The sequence below is a fragment of the Pipra filicauda genome, unplaced genomic scaffold (assembly GCF_003945595.2).
Source record: "Pipra filicauda isolate LSUMZ 115617 unplaced genomic scaffold, ASM394559v2 scaffold74_size2892960_pilon, whole genome shotgun sequence".
Classification (NCBI taxonomy): domain Eukaryota; kingdom Metazoa; phylum Chordata; class Aves; order Passeriformes; family Pipridae; genus Pipra; species Pipra filicauda.
The window spans coordinates 1,750,819-1,774,783 of NW_024104920.1; the positions used below are offsets into that span (position 1 = coordinate 1,750,819).

The 23,965-nt window shown below is 40.3% G+C and overlaps 1 protein-coding gene across 2 annotated transcripts in view; it reads left to right on the forward strand.

Annotated features, from left to right (window-relative positions):
* Positions 1-23,965, forward strand: part of ALS2 (alsin Rho guanine nucleotide exchange factor ALS2) — a 223,144-nt gene that overhangs the window by 11,386 nt on the left and 187,793 nt on the right. For both annotated transcript variants that reach the window (XM_039389606.1, XM_039389605.1), the window contains exons 2-3: positions 13,701-13,997; positions 15,584-15,656. The gene's annotated coding sequence lies outside the window, so the exon portion shown is untranslated. The remainder of the gene's footprint in view (positions 1-13,700; positions 13,998-15,583; positions 15,657-23,965) is intronic.

The following is a 23,965-nucleotide window of genomic DNA, read 5'->3' on the forward strand; positions in this document are numbered from 1 at the left end:
ACCCTGTGAAATGCTGATCAGTGATTTTTGTCTTGTTCTGGTGCCTAGACAAAAAACTATAATTGATTAAATTGTCTACTGGAAGATAACAAATGCAGGTGACACACTAAGCCAGAGTCACTGATGTCTGCACTTCATCCAACCAAATCCAAGTTGACTTCAAAGTAGTGGAGTCACAGCTGTAAGTAGCTGAGGAAAGATAAAGCTGTCAAGCTTACCATGAACACCACTATAAATGAGTGAACCGCCTAGAAGGAAAATATTTGTCATTGACCCATCATTCTAAAAAAGCAGAAAGTGTAGCAAGAAGGAACCTAAAATAGCATTGTTGTAGGTGATTGTTTCCTTCATGTGCTGGCTGGGTACCTCAAGGAGTTCATGTGTCAGAATCTGAGCAGCTTCTTGCATTTAGAGCTAGCAAGCAAATGCTGGCCAGGTCTGCTTTGTTAGCCTAAGCCTCACCTCTGCAGTCACTTGCCTGCAGCTCCACAGAATTCCAAATAATTCCTTGGAGTGCCCAGCTGTGGGTAGCCAGGTTCCCTGAAACAGGACTGTTTGCTGTGGTGGAGAAGTTGCTAAAGCAGGTTGTGAGCTCTTGGCAGTGAGTTAACTCCGTGTCTAGCAGTGTTTCACTGAGCACAGTGGGCTCTACTCAGGCTCCTCTGTCAGTGGGGGAGATTGCTGTGGTTGGGGGGAGCGGCTCAAAGCAACTTGGGGCTCAGAGCTATGTGAGCTCAGTGCTGTGGAGCCTTCAAACACACACCATTTTCTGCTCTTGAGGGTTCACTAAGCTCTTAAAGCTTGGGAAACGAACTGAAAGCTCTGTTAATGGTCTTCAAACATGGTCCTTGACTTTGTCTCAAACGAATCTGAGTCTAAACCAGTTTTTAATCTAAGTCTGAAACAGGTTCTAAAAGGAGGTTAACTTTGAAGTTTTGGTTTGGTTTGGTTCAGTTTTGAGTTTATCAGAATTGGAAATTGGTGGATATGAAGGGAGTTACTTCAGTACGCATCAGTGCAAGTCTGTTGAATCAAGCAGTGTCTAGGTACCTATATAATATTGAAATAAATGCCTGCACAATCCCCTTTGGACTGAGATTAGTGATTTGGTTTGATACGAAATCCCTATCCTCTAACCTGGAAAGCTTGCAGCTAGCTGTAAAAGAAATAGTATTTAATAATAGACCAAGACTTGATTTCAATGGAAGCATTGTCTGAGTAGGGACATCAGAGCTTGGTTCCAGAGCACCAGTAAAAAAAAAATAAAATAGCCTTTTTATTTATTGGGCACTCAGACTTGAAGACTCCCAGGTGCCTATTAGTCTAAGGGCTTGTCTGTACAGGAAAGTTAGTGTGCAATATGTTGGAATATGAATTTACAGTGCACCAGCTCCTCTGTACTCCCCCTGTGTTTGGATATTTTTAGCACAGAGTAATGGTGCCTTTCTCTGTGGCAGTTCATTCAGCTTTGAAAGTAAAATAAATCACATTCTGCTTAGAGCCTGTGTGGTGAGTGAATGTCAAATAGCCAATGCCCTCTAAACTTGTACCCAAACTTCCTCCTCTCAGCTAGTGCTGAGGGGGATGTTTAGTATGATTCTGCCTTTGTCCATGAAGACAAGTGTGATTCTGCTTACTTTTTCAGAAGGGAGGAAAATAGCATGTTTTCAAAAGTCCTTGTATTTCAGTTCTCAATACACTCTTGAGTATGTAGCAGTTTAGATCAGAGGGTTCCAGTATAACTCTTTGAGAGTTATTTTCATTAATATTTTGCAGCTGACACTTATTAAAATACTTCAGTGTGGCTGAAAGGTTTGTATGGCTTTTTAGTGAGTTGAATTGAGTTTTCCTTGAGGTTTACTTTACTTTTTTTACTTGGTTAGTCTTAAGCTCAAATGCACTCAAACAAATGCTTTTGCTGGCATATATTGAAGAGGCAACATCAAATTGAGAACATGGAAAAGGAATAAGGGAGGGAGAGTGGGCATACAGGTACTACTCTGTGATTTTTGTTTGGTTTTTTGGTGGCAGTGATGATGTTTGCCATGTTTTGAAACCATGAACTGAAGGTATAAGGCACCTGGACAGCCTTCAGTTTGCTCATAATTGTTGTAATGAGAATTTGGACAAAGAAACCTGACTGTTGTTGAAGCTTTGAAAGATTGGATGTTGTTTGGTTTTTTTCTTAACCTGTAAAGAAAAGTGCAGCAATAACTCTCAAGATGATATCTGTTTGCATGGGGTGGGGGGGGGAATAGGGGCAAAAGTCTTGTTAATTCAGTCTAATCCATACTTGATCTATTCACCTTACAAAGTAAATTCCTTCACCCTTATTGCTCTGAAAATGTACCAGCTTGCATATAAACATTAGGAACTGATTGTGAATCTTGCACCTTTCACAGAATTGATGTTACCTGGTTGCTCTGCCTCAGGTATCCATGGTATGTCAGAGGAATGCAGCAGAGAACCAAAGTCCCACTTAATCTGTTTATCCTGCATTAATCTGAAGCTCCCAAAGGGACACAATCCTGACTTTGAGTCTCTCTGAATTCAGCAACAGTGCTCCTGTTCCCTAGAGGAAAAACAAACGAAGGAGAAAAAAGCTATAGGTCCCTGCATCTAACAAAAAGTGCCTTAGACTAAATTTCACACAGCTTACTTTTAACCAGCTCACTTCCTGAGAAGGATCTACTTTGTCAGGTTCTGCTCTTTTGTGTGGTAAAAAGAAACACAAACACAATGCTAAAGTGAATGATTGTATTTTTCTCAACTCCATTGTTAAGCAAGTGAAATTTATCCAACTGGAGAACTAAAACAAGCTGAAAGAAGTGTTGCTGCTTTGTTTGTCATACCTGTGTATGCAGAGAAGATTTAGCAATCTGATGGGAAGGCTGGGACAGCTCCCTGGGGAGCTGCACCTGGAGTCCACCCATGCTGTTCACTGCAGAGCCCCTTTCTGTGGGAGTTCCTCCTTACTCCCAATGCCGTGAGACTGAAGGAGAAGAAATGTGACTTGGATGTCAAGCCACAGTGAGTTGTCTTCATGGGATGACTGTGGTGAACCAGTCAGCACCAGTTATTGCTGGGGACTGGTTTGTGTGATGTTTGCAAACACACAAGTTTGCAGCTAGAGCAGATCAGAAAAAAAACATGTTCTTTATTTCAGTCATGCTGGGAGAAGGCTCTCATCCAAGTCAAACTTTTCCTTGACCAGCTGATGTAGTGTACACAGCATTTCCCTGCCTGTGGTGTTTTATAGCCGTGCTATGCATTGACGTGATCACAAAATATTTGAGTTTATGATCTCCTGCATTGTAACTGTGGTGAGGATAAGCCTAAAGGAAGTTTCTGCTCCTCATGCAAGGACAGTGTAGCTACAAGTTGGAGCATCGATGTTAGTGGGGTAACCCCTTCTTCAGTCCAAAGGAATTGACCTTCTACTGAACTTTTGGCTGTGGGAAGGAAAAAGCATTTGACCTTAAATGACTTGCACAAAGACCAAGGGGGAGACTATCAGGCTAGGTCTTGCAAGCAGTCTGGCTCCTGATCCTCTGCTTAAGTTGCTAGACCATATGTCTCTCCCCATTCATGCTGAATGAATTCTCGGACTGTGCTACATTTCCTCTCTTGAATAATAATCATTAATGAAAAGGAAAATAAGAAAACAAGGTAATGACAGATAGCACAGAGAAAACATTGGAAAGTGAAGAAAGAAATGTCTGGGAGTAATAGAAATGCTGATATTCCCATGTTAATGATTCAAGAGCTCTCTGACTGCCATAGAAGCAAAAATGATAGCTGCTGCAGTCTATAGAGATTTGAGCAATGCAGGGAAAATTTCAGAATTGAACAGTAATGACCCCCATGTTTGTTCTCAGAAGATACCTCTGGCTCCCTCCTGCAAGGTGTGAGGTGGTCTCTGAGATGCATAATGCCCCTTTGCAGGTTTAAGCCTGTAGTTAATTAATCTGAAATCCTTCCTATCTGGACTGACTGGTTAAGAGAACTTAATAAATTCCTGAGACACTGATCTCAAAGAAAATAGGGAAAACTCCCAATTATATCATCAGGTTTATCTGTGCCAGGATTGCATGAACGTGCCCTTAGTATCTACATTAGCTCCACATCTGCTGTTCTTTTCACCCAAGCACAAATCCTGGTGATTGTAGTAGCTCTTAAATCACTTTTTTCTTCAGAATGTGTGATTTGTTGTAACTACATTCACCTCCCCTGCTCCCTCCTCTGTTTCGAGGTCAGTTGCCTGTGACAGATACTGTGTTCTATTTGGTATGTGCAGCTAACCACTTCTGCTTTTAGGGAACATGGTTTTAATTAGTTCTCTTCCTTTCCTCTGGTTGCTGAACAGAGCTGGCCTCAGGTGGAATTTTTTAATTGTGCTATTGCTGTCTGTCACACAAGCTGGAGTTCTGTTTCATAGAATAAATTTGAGACAAAAATGAGACTTTTTGTGGCAGAATTCACAGGACTGGTTAAAAGTTTTTAAAGTCATGTGAGCAGTTTTTTCAAGTGTGTACAGTAACGAACACAGAAGTTCTGGGAGATACTGTCTTTCCTCTCTAGGTTTGTCTGATTTCACTGCTTTTAAAAATTATTTACCAAGTTATTTGCTGTCATGTTTGCACGTGCCTGTGCAGTGGTGGTGCTGGAGTTGCCTATTTCTGCTGCCTCTCTAGGAAGTGGTTTCCTGAGACATTTATGGGGAGCCCTAAGCTTTACCTTCTCCCTTTTCTCACTAGCATCAGTTCTCACATTTGACTGACCTTTGATGAAGTGATCCAGTTGGCTGCTTTGCTGAAAGATTGCTGGAAGATTTTTATTATTATTACTATTATTACTTAATTTTTTTAACCTTTTTTTTCTGGGCTAGTTTGCAGCTGCCACGAGGCAGCATTTACTGGAAGACCTGAGTGCCGATTTCCTTTGGTGTGAAAGACTAGGGAAAACACCAGCATCTCAACCAGGGCAGGAGAGAGCAATTCTCTACAACTTCATGGGCATTTTCCTGAGTATATCACATTGCTGAGAGGTTTGTTTGTTTGTTTGTTTGTTTTTACCTAAGACCTTGCTCTAAGCTTTTTCCAGAATGTATTTAAATAGCTATCTGTAGTTTGAATACACCGGATCTCTTATCTATACAACCTCCAGAATTTCCTATCTCCAAGGCCGGGGTTTCCGAGATTTGGGTGGGTTCCTGTGAAGATAAATCACATCAGAGGCATGACCTTTATCCTTGGTTCTATTTAAATAGCTTAAATATCTGTTGACTTCATGCCTTGTGATTTCAGTTGCTGAAAAGTGAACACCAAAAAAAGGAAGAGTTGACCTACAGTGTATCAGATGAATGATACCTTTATTTATAGAGTTCTGCAAATACAGATGTTATTTTTCCAAAATATTCTCCCCCTAGCACTACTGTATTGTAGCTGGTTGCTTTTGAGAAGGAATCTGTGCATCCACATGAAACCTAGCAAAAAAAGATACTAATTTCTATTGTAAATGGTAAAGCTGTTAACGGAAAGATGAAGATAAAAACAAAACAACTGGGAATTTACTGTCTGCAAATAAATATTCCCTAGTGGTTCTTAAGAAAAATCTTTAAATCACTTGCCTAGGTAATTCTGCATCTTTGTGGGGATTTTCTGTTGGAAGAGAGAGTGAAGATGAAGAAATGTATTTGCATTTGCACCTTAAAGGGCAGTAGATCCAATTTATTACAGAAAACCCCAGTGAAGTGTCTCTGTATCTCCTCACTACAGCTGAAAGACTCCATGTCTTCTGTATTTACAGAATTGATTCACTTCTGTGAAACTCTGCTCTGGAAGAATCTAATAATAAAAAAAGCTCTGTTTTTATATCTTAAAGAGTGGGGGGAAAAATATTTAATGTAAGCCAGAGTGATGCAATGACTACTTGAGTTTGGAGACAGTGTGAAACTATAAACAAAGAACTGATTAACTCATTCACCAGCACTGATGTGTTAACTCTGGCCAATTTACCAGCCTGTTCAAAGATCAGAAACACCAAGAACAGCTCTCAATTTTTTAAAGATGTATTAATTTCTTTGGACTTTGTTTCCCCACAGGAATATTAACCATGTGTTCAGACTACATAAACTGGGTTTTGTATTGTTCTTTGCATTGTGATATTGTTGTGGTGGCAGATGTAACTCTGCAGCTCCATGGCAGTGTTATGTGATTGTGGGAAGATCCATTGTGCAGGAAGAGAACTTAAGTCTTCTTTTTCATTCCTCTCGTTCATATAACTGGTGCAGTCAAAAACCAAGTATACTCTGCCTTTATTTCTGGGGTGCTGAGGTTCTCTTTTCTTCTGACTATCTCTCCAAAGACTGGACAGTTTTCTGTGAAGATGACCAAAAGAATTTCAGAGCCATGATGTGCAATGAATTGCACTTAATATCTGAATTAATAGAAGTAGTTCTCATAAATGCAAATATTAAAAATTAACTCCTGAATGTGGCCTCATAGCCTGTTCTTTTCCTGCCTTCGGATGGTGGTGTAATGTCACCATGAACCATTAGCTGCAATTCTGTGGGACAAAGGCAGCTGCATTTTGCTAGTGAGGTGATCCCATCTATAATTTGTTTTTATAGCCCAGGGTTTGCTTTTGTTAATGTTTATAAAGTGCTTTGAATTAAATGGCACAGAAATTTCTATTATTCGAACATCTGTTCCTCCCTGAGAGCTTGTGTAACCTGGAGGAGCTGTGCAGCTGGACACCAACTCCATAGCCTGTGTCCTTGTGAAAAAGCAAAGAACTAGAAGAAGGCTGGTTCTGTTTCTGTGGTTGCACATTGCTGTGTGTGTCATGGCTTCACTTTTACATCAGCAGGGAAGGGCTCCACAAATTCTGTCAGTCTCTGGAAGCAGTAGGTTTTGGACAATGTTGAAAGGTCTGGCAGGTGACCATGGGGATATACTTGCAGGTGAAAGAAAGCATTCAGCTGGCACCCTGAGCCTCTGTCATGCTGACAAGGATGTGAAAAAAGTTTCAGGCTTTCTGCCATATCTTACCCTAAGCACAGACTGTCCTTTTGATATTTATCCATGGTACTGCTTCTTGATCTGCTTTACTGTATGAAACTTTTCCAAGATGTTTTTGCTTACCACAGTTATTTCTATAAAATCCCTTTCCAAAGTTGTTATCTTGGGACACAGTAAACTCTCCCAGCTTGAGAAGAAAATGGCTCTATTTTGTATCTTAAAAAGTACTGTGTACATTTGTGGTACTATAAAATAATCAGCATGACTAAAAGGGAAGCTCGTTTGGGATATAGGTTTTAAGTGTTATGTTCAGATTGTGTTGGGGTGGGAAGAAGCTTGCAGATTGCAGAGAAGTACCTGTCTGCTGTTGCTTACCTGTAACAATCCTCACTGTTGATCATGATAGTTTGAAGGAAGCCTTACTGTCCATCACTGCCAGTTGGGATGTCTGGCTTGTTCAGATTGACTGGCAGCCTACGTGTAAAACAGGCCCAGGGCTGGAACAGCATTGCAGATCAGGACTGAGCTGGATTGGCACTGAGGTGTGGGAAGCTCATTTAATGCAAGTTGTAGCTGGTGGTATCAGTGCTTCCCTTTCATGAGCCTAGAGTTTAACTTTGCTGCCAGCCTGGCAACTTCCCACTGGGATAATGTAATGCAGCTGCAAGATTGTTTTGGCTCTGTGCTAACTCCTTCCCATGCCTTTTTTTAATAGTCTGTCTCCTGCCTTTCCCCATTCACTCATAAAACTTTTCCTAACATTTGTTCTACTTTTAAGAGCTAGCAAGGGCATGGCAGTTGATAACAGAACCAACACCCTTCCATAAAAATGCACTTTTCAGCAGTGAAATATGTTGCCTTTTGGGGAATTTCAAGAGTTGATTCTGGGTGATTTGAGTTTTGTTTTGTTTTGTTCTTTCTCTGTTAGCTATCCTTCCTATCAAAAGGTTGGCTAAGGTGCAGGGTGTGTATTTTTGTGACTATTTAAAAACTGGTCTCTTGGAATGGAATAATAATATAGCTTGCTTGAGTCTTGATCCATTTAAAGAGTTCTGAAAAGGTCTGAGACTCACTCTTGGGAGACAAGGCTTTTTTCAGGTTCTTGGTCCTTCTTCAAGAATCAGGGCCCAGTTTGGCTCTTTGGAGACCTAGATGTGTGGTCACGGGTGCTTGGTTTGGCTTGATTGTCACAATTATTTTGTCATAAAAGTAATTATTGGTGATGTAATTCATGTATCAGTTATGGTTGAATGAGACCTGTAATTTTAATCATAACTCAAAGAGGCTGAATTTCTATTTATTGCCCAGCTTTCCAGTTCTCACCTATCAGTAATGCAAAGAATTTGACATTATAGTAAGCTTCCTCCTTCTTTCATAGAGTGAAAGCCAGCTTTTAAAATCAGAATAAAGCCTTCTTTCAAGGAAATGAGGAAGCCATCAAAATTAGGGTAAGGCAAAGGTAGCTAGCTACACTCTGCCTTTGACTGCAACCTTCTTGTTCAGAACCTGCAACAAAAATTTCCCAACCCATGCTTCCTGGTGCGATTATTTTCTTCTGGAATTTGACCTCTAAATGAAAATTACTGTTTTGATTTCTTGTGGGGCAACCACAAGTGTGGAGGAGTGTAAACTATAGCAAATGTTAGTGTCTGCAGGAGCTGAAACAATAGACCAGGGCGAAAACTGCCCTTTCCTCCTGCTTAGTTAATTCCTTACGTTTCAATGGCACATAATGGGCTCAGGTAAAAATTTCTAAGGACCCAAATTGACCTCAGAGGGAAAGGAAACGGCTTTTGTGTGTCTACCCTTTTTCTTAGCAAGTCCGTGATGATTTCAGCTTCAGTTAGTAAGAGCCATTCCCCTTTACAGCCAACGTGGTAAATTGTTCCCATTTCTCTTCTAATGTTTTTTCTCTGACAAACCACTCTTATCATAGAATCATAGAATCAGCTGGGTTGGAAGGGACCTCTGAGATCATCAAGTCCAACCCTTGATCCAACACCGCTGCGGTTACTAGACCATGGCACTAAGTGCCACCTCCAGTCTCTTTTTAAAAATCTCCAGGGACGGAGATTTGCCCACTTCCCTGGGCAACCCATTCCAATGTCTGACCACCCTCTCTGTAAAGGGAGATGTCTTTCTGTCACTTTTGTCGGTGCTATTGTGTTACAGATTGTTTGGGGTGCCTGTTCAAGGCCTGCGATTAGGACTTGCAAAAGATCTGTGAGAATTTCTTTGTCTAGTTTTTTTTCCTAACTCATCCGAGGGGCTCACAGACAGGCCCTGTCTTCCTGCTCTAGCCAGTGGGAGGGTCGGAAGGAGACAGGAGTCAGATGCGGAGGCCCGGGGTAAGAGTTAAAATAAACCCTTGGGAGACAGAAATTACATTTCTAAATAATTGTTTTTCTGTTTTTCAAACAATACTGTGTGGCCTGCTGCTAGGAGCAAGCTCAGTGACTCGGTGTCCTTAGGACTGACTGAATATTGGGAAATCCAGCTTTTAGTTTGTATTTCTTGAAAAGGGTTTGCTTCTGCTATCTTGACAGCATGGAGTAGGAAAGCAGCAAGAGGTTATCAAAAAATGTGTATTGGAATTAACTGGTCAGCGTCTGGAGGGTGCCAGGGTGTGGTCACCAGCATGTAAAGGCAGACATCTGTGGGATGCTTTGGGTTCCAGAAATATTTTTATGAATGAAAGGTGCTTATGACAGGAATGCATGCTGGAATAGGCAGTGCTAATGGAGAGTCTCTACAATCTCCTTATCTTCACAGTAAATCTGCCCCTGAAGATAAATGTTTAATAACGTTCCAATTTGGTTGTACTTGGTAAAAGTGATTGAACTAATGACCCGTAATCCAGCGGATCCATTTGTAGTGAATAGCACTAAGGGTTCAATCCCGTGCTGCTGATTTAGCAAGATGTCTGCTTAATTTACCACGTTTCACTGTTGCAGCGCTTGCTCAGGGATCAAACGAAATGATTTACCTGGCAATGAGTGTAGTCTACCTTTCAGCTGCAAATGGGCAACGGTTTCTTTGTATGTCTAAAAATTAACAAAACTCTCACATGCTCTCGTAAATCAGTAAATCTGAGTGTGAGAGGCAGAAATTTGAGATTTTTTTTTTTTATAGTTTAGTCAGATAACATATGTGTGGTGGTAGCTGTGTACAAAAACTTCTGGTGCAAATACTTGTAAATATGGGTCTGAAATTTGCTTTGGTCAGTAAATACTTGTGCATTCAAATAACTTTTTCCTGCAAACGTTAAAGAAAGGTGGAACTATGGCCAAAGTAAATTTGTATCACACTTCAAACAAATACCTGTGGAATTCTTTCTGTTTGGCAAATGAAGCGCTCCTAATCACTTCAGTGGGAATCTGTCTGGTCTAAGGAATGCAGGATCTTGACCTAAGCCCCCTGCTAACACTTAGGTAATGAGACCCACTGAACCATGTGGGACTACTTATGCACATGAGTAATTTTATGGACAACTCTGTGCAAGATGCAGGTCCAGGACAGCGATTATGACTGCAGCCACCGATTGTTGATTGCCAAGTAACAGACTTGTGTATTAGGTTAGAGTGCCAGTGACCCCAGTCAGGTTTTCCTGCTGCTGCACTGTGGATGGTCTCCTCTTCCTTCTAACCTAACTCTTGTAGAGGACAGTTGCTTTCATAAATCCTGAAAAATCTTACAGTAGCTATTTACTCACGAGGTTTTTTTGGTAGATTGAAATGATTGGCCTGCATTCTAGGAACTTCCTGTAATAAAAAATAAATGCATAAATAAATAAGCCCCCCCCTTCTGCCGTCACTCAAGTATTTGTTTCTTGGTTCGAAAGTTCTGCAGTTCAGAGTAATGATAACTGAAGCTCAGAGTAATGATAATTGGGTGGAACTGCGTGGGGAAACTATTTTTTTCAGTACTTTTCTGAAAACCATTTTCTTTTTCAAGCATTGCTCCTAAGTTTGAGGTGTTTTGTTACACAAGGAATGTGTTGAGACAACTGGATCCTGATACCTCAGCTCATACTCAGGTTTTGCAGCCTTACCAGTAGCACCTTATTAAGGACCTAGACTGAACAGTGACTGATAGGAATAATCTTCCCACTATTACTAAATAGTGTAGTAATTGGAGAGACTAAGTGAGGCTGCAGGGACAGACACAGCAAAACAGTGAAAGCAAAAAGATTTTCTTCACAGCCTGAGAATTCTGTCCTACACTTCTGATGATAATGGGTGATGCATCAGAGGGTTTGCAGCAAAACTGAGGCATATGCTTGATTTCAAAAGCTTCATTATATATATTTTTTTTTCTTTTAATTGCAGGTGTGTAAAGTAGGCTCAAGGCAAGGAAGGGAAGTAGTCTAAACAGACAGTATTGATGTTCTGTCCCCTTTTTTGTCCTCCATAGTAAATTAGACTAGTTTCCATCTTCTAACCCTTGTGTAAGATCATGCACACCTTCCAATGTAAGCATTCCTGTTTAAACATCTACCATAACATCTGTTTTTCTGCCCACTGTCCTTCATTTCTCTCTCTATTTAATCTAGCTAGTTGCTGGCACACTGATTTTATTAGGAAAACCTGGTTCAGTGGATGAGAGTCAGTGGTCATTGTATCCCATGTCTTCAGGACTGCCTACTATTGCAAGTCCACTGAAAATTTCATTTTCTCCTCAATGTGATAGGGTAGGGCTTAATCTGGATGATCTGCACAAACTTCAAAGGGGTATCTGGGGGGGAAATGACCAGCACATTCTAGAAAAAAATTAGTCCCACTTTCTGCAAGGGCAGATTTGTAGGGAAAAGCAGGTTCTCTTGTTACACTGACCAATGTAACTGGGAAGAGAGAGAATAGATAAGCTTTTAGGCATGCAAGCCCTTTTCCAGGTCTGCTAATTACCTACCCACTTAATGCAGTCTGTGCTTGTGCTTTCCTACAAATGTTTCATAGTGGATTTTGTAAGAAGATATGGTTTGTACCTTATTACTCATTTCTTCAGTTAAAGAGATTTCATGTGAATATCTGTGAAGATTGGCTCCAGTTTCAAAAGGTAATTCAAGCCTGCTATAATGAAATTGAGAACACCTTGATCAGGGTCTGTACAGTTTTCTCTATATCTCTGCTTATAGAGTGAGTTTTAATAGCATTATTGTTTTAAAACAAAACAAAATCACAAATAGAACAAGCAAGCAAGCTAGACTGGCTAGACTAACAACCCCAAAAACAGAAATTCATTTGGTTTCTCCCTTCTAGTAGGGGGACAGCGTAAACAGTGCCAGGTCCAGGTACACAAACACACTCATGCAAATAATATCCAAAGACAGGCCAGGCCCCACATAGGTCTCACACTCTTTAATGAAGCAGTGGCAGAGACAATTGTGTGGTGGGTGTGTGGTGGACCAAGGCTGAGACTGGCCAGGGTCCAGCTAACTTCAGACCATTTTTATGTGGCAGTCCATGGATGAGAGCTTGCCCTTACCCCTTTTGTCTAAGTCTTCTTCACTTCTCAAGTTCTTGCATAAACTCATTTGCTGCATCTTGTGTGATAATCTTCAAGTGCTGCTGTGAAAGTCAGGAATAACTTGTGAACTCTGTGTGTGGTTTCACCTACTTAATAGTGAATAGCTCTCCATAGCTGCCCAGACTTTCAAGGAGGAAGTAGTGTAGCTTTTTAGTTTCAAATAGAGTGATGTAGGTTTTTTCTTTATAATACAGAATTAAAATAACATCAATTATAATTTTTCGTCTTTTCAAGTATCTATACCTTTTCTGCAATCTGCTAACATGAATAAGAAATGCAAAATGATCATTTAAGAAGTCTGTTCTAATTATAAGCATTTTTTTATCCATATAAAGTACTGTTCCAGTCACCTTGAAATTTCCCTCAAGAGAATGGCTGCTAAAAATTTCATGTGCTTTTGCTCTAAAATACTGGAGGGCTCTGTAGCTGATTATCCTGTAACAATAAATATAAAGACTTTGCCTTATATGTGATATAATGAGGAAATTCTTGATATTCTTGTAGACCAGTAGCATTAACATTTTTGCAGTAAGAGGGCAACTTGGTATCTGTGACCTGATGACTCTTACTTGTTTTTAAAAAAGCCTTCATAAATCCCTTGTGAATCTCTTGGTTAGAATGGGGAAAAAAACCCTCCACTGTTCTTTAGTAGAGTCTGTTTCTGAATACTTAAAAACTGTAAATAGAATTGGAAAAGCTTTCTTATTCCTACTTGGAAGAAAATCTATGTTCAGACCATGACTAACCTGCAAGCCAGTCATTTTAAGCTGTTGCCTCTAGCTTAGTCTGTTATTCTGTGACAAATCTGTTATGATTTTTTCCCCCTCAATTGAAATATTGACATGAATATTAATAGCTGACATCACTGGTTTTGATGCAGTTTGATATAAAAGTCAGATTCCTTTCTACCTTCTCATCTCTATAATTACTAGACCAAAAGGACATCATTACAAACATAAAATCATTATCTTGGGGATGAGCATCCTCCTGTAGAGTTGACAGATGTAGTGTCTGAAGGCAGAAAGTACTATTTGTGTGCTCTCCTTAATTTGTAAGGTGTGGCATTCAAGATACTTTGGTGTTGAGGCCATTGCAGGGAGGCTTTAATTTTTAAGGAGCTTTTCACTAATGAATATGTTCTTTCTTTTTCAGGTGTCTTTGAATCCTGCAGGAACTGAGTGGCTTCTTGCGGCGAAATAAGAGCATGGAAAGCATTGAACAGCTGCCCGCGGTGCAATGTGGCCGAGATCCCTGGACAAACACACAGGAAGGCAAACGGTGAAGACAGCAATGTCTCACCTCAGGGGACTGGGAAAAGTATGGTGATGTCTGGGCACAGAGAACCCCCATCAGTTGGACTCTCCTCTGAAGCACGGGTGAAAGAAGAGGCCACATAAGCGTTGTTTGCGGGGAAATCTGCTCTGATGAACGAAGAGCTCTGAATGGCAAGTGTGTGTCACAGATGTGCAGTGTCCTCCTGTGGGGTTTGGGTGCTAGACTCTAATGAGGCCATCAGTGTCGTCTGAAGGGAATAATGCAAAGGGATTGTTAACAAATGGGTAGCTAAGACGACTAATTCGCCAGAGACCTTAAATCATTTCAGTCCCACAAAGAGATGAATGGGTTGGGGCAAATGTTGCTAAAGAAAAGTGCATTTCAAAGAGCAGCTGGTGAGGAGGCTTCAAAAGGTCTACCGAGGACCACTTGAGAGAACTCCTCACCTTGCTGCACTAGTGGCAGTTTTACCATTCAGTTCACTGGGACCAGGATTTTGCCCTGGGAGTTAAGATTAGAGAACTCTGTGTTCTGGTGAACAGTCTCAAAGCGGAGCTTGGAGGTTTTTCTATGGTCTTTAGTTGCAGTGCCTATGGTAACTTGAAATGAAAGACATGTGTTGAGTTAGTGATAACTGATGGAAGGAAAACCATTTCCAGCCTTTACTTGCTCTCCAAAAATAATCATCATCACTTAGATTTAAGAAATAAATCGTCTGATGAGAAAATAAGTATGTAAATGCTACCTTATGTACTTTAGCTGTTCCTGTGCTTGGAATGTTTAACTTCTGGTGAAAATATTAGTGAGGTTTTTATATTTGTGCTCAAAAGGATTGAATGAGTGAGACAATTTGACCAGCATGCTCAATTTGGAGCCTGGGAACAAACATTTCTGGAAAGAAAAAATATAATCAATGTCAATTGTTGATTGTAGAGTTCAAGGGTACCCGCACTGGAGACTGTCCATTTTTCAATAATTACTGGATTTTAAGATATGGCTTAATTGAAAAATAGTATAATAAGCATTAGTTCTGTCTCTCAGAACAAAGACTTTTTCGGAAAAAATCTGATAATGAAGAAAATATGTGCACTGTACACAACTCTTAGAGTATTCCAGTCAGTTACTTGCATATGATCACATTTACTGAATTAGATATTCATCTTAAAGTTCTTGATTTTAAATTATTATGAGAATGCTGACTTCCATATTTGTTATTTATTGATATACCTAATATAGTTTGAGGGGAAAGATCTGAAATCTAACTTAACATTTTCAAACATAAGTTAACAAATTAAAAACATTCCAAAATTATGTAAATTATTTTCTTATTTAAATTCTGGGTTCTTGAAAGCTTAATATAGCTGGAGGGTTGTTTTGGCTCTTATAGAACTTATAGGAAGTATATGCTTGTAACTGAAAATTAGTGGAACCTCGGGTTTTGTGGCTTGTGATTTTTGCAACACCTAAAACCTGTTCTGTTGCCTCCAACAGTAAACACAGAAAAATTTAGGATACTTTCTTGTGAAGCTGAAATTCATTCCTGCTGTGGAGCAGATAACTGATGTCTTTTGATGAATAAGGGGCAATATTTGTATTATTAGTTTACCTCATGCTGTACCTGTGAAAAAACTCTCAAATTTAATAAACTTATAAGCCTTTAAAAAATCACTGTGTACATAGTTTGGCGACGTTTTTAAATGAGATCTGGAAAAAATCCATTAATATTGCTTTCCTCTCTCTTTGGTCTTTGTTTTTGCCAGGTTTGCTTGTCCTGGAAGGATGCTTTACCAGCCACACTCTTACTACTCACGGGCACATAAGACTTGAAAATGCGTAAGTTACAGTTGAATGCAATTTTTAAAGGTGTTTGTTAACAAGTGATGATTTAAAATCTTTTGCTTTTTATTCTTGCCTTTCAGAACATTAAGGTTCTAACCCAGTTCCCACTGTACTCTAGAGCAGTTTTGGGATTACATCCCAGTAGTTTAACAAGGTACACCCCGTTATTGTTTATTGCTGTGGTTTAAAAATATTTGAGTGGTTGTAGGATCTGGACTTCTGTTTCCAGACACCTGACAAAGATCTCTCTCTTTTTTTGATAGTCTCAATCAACATCCTGCAGCACTAATGCTGTCTGCAAAGTAACATTCATGCTTAATAATTTACTGAAGGTCGGATATCTTCATCTTTATTAGTGGTTCAAAATGGTTTAAATGCTGGCAGAGGTATTACTTTGGCAAATAACTATCCTTGAAGCCTTATTTTTAGAAGAAATGGCTAATGCAGTTTGCATTCATGTGTTTTTCAAGTGCCATCCATGTGATGTTTCTTACCAAAGGGGACACTTTTAGCACTGTGCTAGAATTTTTTTCCTGTTCACTTAAGAGAGTTGTTTGAAACCTTACATAGCCTCTTCCTAAAAGAAATGTTTTTTGCAGGTGTTCCATTCAATAAATATTGCTGGGAGCTTTCTAGGGTTTTTTTCTTGCTGTTTTTAAGCTATGTTAATAAAGCTTGGTCTTTTTTGTAATACAGTTTTAACTTGTAACATAACATTTAGCAAGAAAAATGTGTGTATTTTGATCTGAACGAGTTCTTTCCCCCAAATACAGTTGCAGCATATGTTCTCATCCTGTGCAGCCTAGAGGAGGCTGCTCCTGTGCTGACAGATTTGGTCGAGGAGGCTGTCAGTGTTTCCTTTCATGCACCTGACTACTTCTATGCAACAGAAATGAACTGAGGGGCCTTCTCATGCTTAGAGTGAGAAGAGCATCTCTGCTCTCACTTTGAATCCTTCAAAGGCTTTAAAGGATGCTTCATTGTATTCAGAAACGTGCCCTGTAATGAACTGGTTTGTAGCTCATAGAAGGCCCTCCTGTCGAATATTGAAGATGTACAGTTGTTCTTTGCTCCTGAAACCCACCGTGAGAGGCTGTAGGAGAGTAATTATTTGTGAGGATGTAGCTGTTTGCAGATGAAGGTTAAATTGTCTTGGGCAGAACCCAAGGAAGCCAATATTCACTCACTTTGACCCCCATTCTTCTCTGTGTGGAGTCAGGCCTCTAGAGCAAGATTGCCTGAGAGGCAGAAAGCTCAAGTTCAGGATGCAGGGACAAAAGTGTTTCCTTTATGCATAAAATAAGAAAAAATAAGCAAAGCTGATCGTTCACATGCATCTATACCCAGGTAACATAGAGGAATGTCCAGAAATCAAATATGAGTTTTGAAAACCTTGACTATCACTGAGTGTAGAATTTTGTTTGTCACAGCAAATTGGTAAAAGGTCTTGTAAAAAACCTAGTTAAAATAGCCTTTCTGGCTTCCAGCCTTGCACATTGCCCAAGAAAATAACAAAGAACAGCTTGTTACACTGCACCATTTCCCCTATCCCCACTGAGTTTTTGCCTGTATCATTTGTGGGCGGAATATGCACTGTGTTTGTATCTGGAGGCATAATTTGACCTTTGAGACTTTTGCCACTGCAAATGATGCAAGAAAAATGAAAGTCACAGTTGATGTTCATGTACCAGATCAAGTACCTGATCGAGTTTGAAAAAAGTACAGTTAGAGAAAATGTTTCTTTGCTGGCTACTGGCTTTGCCATGTGAACTGCCCTGGCTTGTCTCTTAAAACTCAGAGCAAATCCTTTTACCAATAAAAAGAGGCAACACAGAGTATATGTCAGTGCAGTGACAGAATGGTGCAAAATATCAGGAAAGGAAAGAAATGGAGAGAGTATTTTTTACCTTTTTTTCTATTGCTGTCTTATAGATTGACTAGGAATTGATTGTTATCCTGTAGGGCAGGGCTGCTTCACCTCTGCCTGCTTGTCTGCAGCTTCTGAGGGTAGAGCTGGAGTGCAGCAGCAGTTTGAACATGCCCTGGCTTTTGCAAAGGGCATTGAGAGACTGAGGAGAGATTGAAGGGCTGGGGAGTTTCTGACTTGTGCCATCCCTGTGTCCTGAGCGGGTCCAGAATGCTCCGTGCAGGCCAGACTGCAGTTAATGTGGCTGTCATAGCCAGAGTGGGCTTTGATGAGCTCGTCTGGCCCACATGTCTAATGATGCAGATACATGCTTCTGCTGTAATCTTCCCCTTAGAGCTTCCCAAAACCAAACTGCACTGACTGCATTACTGCACCAGTGATCACTGGCTGCGCTGCATGTCACTGAATCCTAACATGCTTCCCACTTATTCCTAACAGCAAAATTTCTTGGAGGCACAAGGTATATCTGTTGTTCTCGTTTGCATTTGTCACTCTTGACCGTTGTTTTGTGTGTGTGATGACTCTTACCAGAAACAAGACCTACTCCTTTCCCATAAAGTAGCCTGCAACTTTGTTTTTTGGAGGTTGCAGTACTTGTCTGTCAGAAGATGATTCACATTGGCTGGCTGAGGTGCATAGCAGAAATGCCTGAGCAGATTACAAACTAGCTGCCTCTTCCTTTGAGACTCTCTGCAAGGGAAAGGAGCACATGGTTTACAGTTGGCAAATTCTGAGGCAGCTTTGCTGCTCATTAACATCCAGTATGGACAAGCCCTCCACGGCAGTGCCGTGATCTTTCCTGTTGTTCGGGACAGGGGAGTTGCTGTGCAGACCTTAGCAGGAGTGTCTGAATGAGCAGAAGGGATTCAGTCTCGGTGAGGAGAATGTTGACTGAATCCCGCTCTGCAGTTTTTTTCCAGACTGTCTGAAACTGGAATGCTACCTATGTAAAAACAGAAACAGTCTTTGGATTGTTTTGTGTTTACGTTCGTCTGGATTGAAGCTGAATAGAACAGGAACATCGGAATTATGGCCTCTGATAATGACAAACTTCTTTGTCATCAGAAACCACGATGAAGCTGCCTAGTGAAGTGCTTTTATAAACTCTTGAAAACATAAACCCAAGCAGTGTTAGCAATCTGAGTCATCAAAGCAGAAGCGTTTCTTAGAGAGAGGATTCTCACATTCTTACAGGCACTTAAAATAATTGTTTACATTGTGATGTGGTAATTCAGAGAATGATGAGGCTGAAAAGGGGATTCATGACCTGTAGCATAAAAGTAAATCTAGTTTGATAGGAATTTTCAAATGTAGTGGTTGTTTAACTTTGGATTTTGGTCTTGTTCAGTGTTCAGCAAGGACCACCAAAATGCAGCTCTGCATCACAATTTGCCCAGTTCCAAAGCTCATGTACAGAATATTTTCTGTGATGCACAGAAGTGCAACTCCAGAAAAATAAATAAATAAATGTATGTATATACATACAAATGAAAAATGGTTTACAAAATAGAATATTTTATTTGGATTTTCCATGTGCTTCTGCCACTTCTCTAAACTTCCTGAGAGGAGGTGTATTTCTTTATTCTTTCTGGTACACGAGCAGCTTCTGAGGTGGGTACTGACCCCACCTTTTGGGGATGAGCCTTGCCTGGAATTGACAAGAGTATGTATTTTATAGTGCCTACTGCACTGAACATGATGGCTTTGCTGCCTAGAATTTTCTTATGGGAAAATCTTTGGAGTTTAGTTCTACCACTAATTTCCCCGCCCCCCCCCCCCCCCGTTGTTTTTCCCAGTGAGTGAGTCACTTTATTTCCAAGATTTGCCAAGCCCTGCACATTGAGTATTAGATGTGCAATCGACTCTGTGCTGGAGTTTTACACAGTTTGCAGTGTATGTGGCAGCTTTTACCAGCCCTGCTTTCATCCATTCCATGGACAAAAGCCCTACTGTCTTCCAGACTTCCTGCTTCTCACGCAGTGCTTTTACTTCCACAGTGAAAGTGCCAGGTATTTTACCTGGTATGTGACAGCCTGTAGCAATGGCTCAGTGTGTGCAGGATACAGTTTGATCTGTCCATCAGGCAGGTCTGGGCATTTGGAACACTGAGATGAAGCTGAGGGCTGGGATACTCTGGTTTTGTGCACTGGAAAGAGGGAAAAGCCCAAATCCATGGCTAGATGTCCTACTATGGTGTTCGTAAGAATATTGGAATATAAAAAGATGTGTGTATATAAAGGAGTTATAATCCTCTTGATTTTCCTGCCTTTTCATTGGCATCTGGCCCACGAGAATTTACAGAAATAAATCCCCCCCCTGTTTTCCTCTGCACACAAGTAAAAAACAAAAACAGTTCCTAAAGTTCCCAGGACTCCTATTAAAAATATCACACAAGTCTCAATAGCTTAAACAAAAGGAGTAATTAGGAGTAATTATAGATTCCTTTCATAAGACAAACATACTGCAGTGACTTCACTTTTTGTTCTTCCAGGAGGGCACCATGTGCAATCCCTTCAGGGATAGCCTTGGGACTACTGTCTGGAAGGACATCTCTGGTGCTGGGGGCTCTAACACTGGCCCTGCTCTCCTGGTGTGCTGGATCTTTCTTTAGAGCTATAGGTGGCAGGAGACCTAAGGCTGGAGTGTTGTTTTGGGTATATAGCTCATCATCTTCAGCAGAAAGGGCATAGCAGGGAAAATAATGAAATTCTGCATAAAACGAGTATGCTTCCAAACAGGAAAAACAAAAATCAATAATCCAAAGAAAGCCTTTAGAAATTAATAAATGCATAAGGTAACTTGGGATTTCCACACAGGCGATCTCTATCCATAGCCATCTGATCAATCTTTATTTTTGCAGGCAGTGGTTTTTCTTTTACAATTAACAATCTGAAAACATGAGCAACTGTAGTAACTTAAAGGAATTCTAATAGTGTTTTTTAAGCAAAAGTAAAAATTGTGGTATTACTGCAAAATTTAAGTCATGGATCTGCTACTGGATTTATAGGGGAAGGTAAAAAGGAATTTTTATAGTATCCTTTAGAAAAAAATTTATAATAGACACCATGTTTTTTCTTTGCTCTCAGAAATAACTGTTCTGTCTTATATTCCACTGGTTAACGTGTGCTGTAGAGTACTGAATTTTTAATGCTGGTCACTAGCTTATAGGAAACAATTTGTGCCTTACTGACCTTAATACTTGTGAAGTATTAGGTACACAACCACACTTTCTGTTCCTATATGGATATTCTGAGTTAGGGCTTCATTTCCAGAAATGACTGATTTGCTGTAGAAAAGGTTTTATTGAGAAAGTATTAATTAACAGTGTTCTTCCCTTAACTTGAAAACCTTTTTCTAGAAAATCTGTGTGCTTTTCAGTCACAGAAATAGCTGCATAGCAGCACAAACACACTTGAAATAGCCTTACACGAGTTAATTTAAACTTGAATGCTGTAAATAGTTTTGCTTGTGATTTATCTTTCCTAAAAGCTATAAACTGTATAATCATGATGCTGAGGGATGCTGTGCCATTCAATAGGGCACATACAGAGCACTAGGAAAGGGAGCACTTGCTCTTCTGGCTTAGTTCTTCATCAGTTTGTGCATTCTTTCTACTGAAACTTCCCCTGAACCCTTTGGTACAGTACAGTGTTAAAAGCATGTGCAATGCCTTCCACATCTCATCAGAAATGGCCAGTTTAACAGATATTTGAGAGCATTATATTTACATAAATCTTATTTTTTAAATGTTTTCAAATGTCTTGAGCCTTCTAAAGTGTCGGTATCAACTAATGCTGCTGCAGAGATAGTAAACAAACTTTGCTGTCATCTGAACAGTGCAAAATGTAGATGCAAAGCACAGTTCAGACATATTAAATTGAAAGTTAGTTTGGACTATCTGATGTGCTTGTAGTCAGGTGCCATTTGCTGAGGGATGAGATTTGGTGGTGGGTAGCTCCAAACTCATTAGATTTGTAGATGAAAATAAATCTGTATGACTAACGTTAGGTACAGGCAGTGTTTTTTGTTGTAAGCTGACTGGCCTTTCTTGCAGTGGCCCTTCATGCCAGAATTCATCCTTTCTTCTGCTTTTCTCTCCTCCAAAGCAAACCCTTGATTGCCTGTTGGGGATGGGGTGAAGCTACCTGGGTATGTGCCTGGATAGCCTCCAATGGCCATCTGGTGCTGCTTAGCTGTACCTTCTGACCCAGAAAGGAGATCATGCAGGGAAGGGGCCACCACATGGCCTCTGGTAAGTGAAATGGAGATACTAGTCAGTGTTTTTGTGATTCACTCCCTTAACCGGTTTCTTGGAAAAAATAGTTTTCAAATGGCTGTGTTGCTGATATCCTTTTGTACTTTTTTTTTTCCGAGGAAAGCGTACTTCTGAGGCAAAGTCAGAATGCACAGTAGCTCTGAGCGGCATCTTTAAATCTTTTTTGATATCAGGAATCTGACCAACACAATTTAATTCCTCACCCTTGTGCAATGTTTAACTGGCAGTTGCCAACTAGAATAACTCACCAGGCTGGAGTCAAATTAGGAGCACATGCTAATATTTGTTTTATCATTTCTAATCTTAGAAGGGGGGGAATGTTGAGTAGGTGACACAGTATGACTCTTCCTATTTCTTTGCATGGTGAGCTTCTCCACATGCTTTTCCTCTTCTCCCTCGGCTACTTTGATTATTAAGTAGTAATAGATATTTTAGTCAAATCAACATCTATTAATGGAACTGAAGTTTCTTTCATGCTAGTCAATGAATGCAACTCATATGAATTTGATCAGGAATTGTATGTATGTGGAATCCAGCCCTAAATTAATAAGGATAGCGCCTCTATTTTTTGTTCCCAGATGTATATCTGCAGTTATTGTGAGGCGATGAACCCCTGCTTAATGCAGTTCTGCTGGATTTCTAGGGGACATTGTAAATTCACTGACTGTGCTGAAGACTGTAATAACCTCTGTCACAGTTGGATATTTTTATTGTGTTTTCTGGACTTTCTTTTTCTTCTAATATGTCAAAATATTTTGAAAAGCAGCTGTGGATTCTTTTTCTTGGTCTTGCACTTTTTCTGGGAGCAGATGCCATTAGCCAAATGAAAATTATTCCTCTCAAGTGAGAAGTCTGCTTGAGCAGACAGGCAGATGAGGATGACAGTCATGACACAGGGAAGGAAAAGCAGAAGCAAAGACTGAAATATTATGGCCTATGTTACAGCTAGAGGCAGACCAACCGGCCCCTAATGGTCCCCTCTAGTTCTAAAACTGGGAAAGCACAGGTAGGGAGGAGTGGGCTAACTGAGGAGGCCAGGAGATGAGCTAAAGGGAAAAGCAGGACTGTAGCATACATGGAAAAACTCTGTTGCTCTGTTTCCAGTTTGCAAACTCCTGATTTTGTTTTTTTTTTTTGTATGACATCTGTGGTTCAAGTGTTACATTAATGCCAGGTATATCGGGAACAGTCATTATCTTTTCAAGTAAGTGACAAGAGGAATAGTTGCCAAATTTTGCATTTTAAAGGGAAAAAACATTTAAGCATTAAACAGTGATTGCAGAGAAAAAGCTTCAAACCAAGTTTTCCCTAGGTGTTTCTATTTTCTTATTCAAAAAACAAGCAAAAAGCCCCGTGACACCTCAAGTAATGTATCCCAAAGCTGTCAAGCTATCCAGGTAAAACTCAGCTTAAACCTAAAGAGACTTGTTTTAAAAAAAGCTAAAAAACACCTCCACCAAACTCCAGACATAATACTGCCAGATGCTGAACTCAAGTGATGGGCCTATTTACCTGGAGAAGGAGTTGAGATGCAACTATGGAATCACAGAACTGCTTAGGTTGGAAAAGACCTTTGAGATCATCGAGCACAACCATTACCCCAGCACTACAAAGTCCACCACTAAACCAGGTCCCTAAGTTGCCACACTTTTAGATACCTCCGGGGATGGTGACTCCACCACTTCCCTGGGCAGCCTCTTTTGATGCTTGACAACCCTTTCTGTGAAGAAATTTTTCATAATAACCAATCTAAATCTCTCCTGGTGGAACTTGAGACCGTTTCCTCTTGTCTTATCCCTTATGACTCAGAGGACTGGCTCCGTGTCTCCCGTGTTCTGAACTGATGATGATAAACTATTCTGTTGTGAAAGGAGGAGACAACCAGGCTGCTTTAAAACTTGTTCTGGTTTTTGAGGGAGCAAAGGTATTTTCCTACTCTTCCTCTTTCGTGCTGTGTCAGTGTTGATGGCAATGAAAGACATGGCTATTGCTTGGTTAACGTGTGTGGAAAAACGGACAAGTGTGCAGTGTACCTGCTAGAGGTCCTGCTTATCTCAGGGATTTCCTTTCTCTGCTTTGCCAAAGCTGAGAAACCTGTCT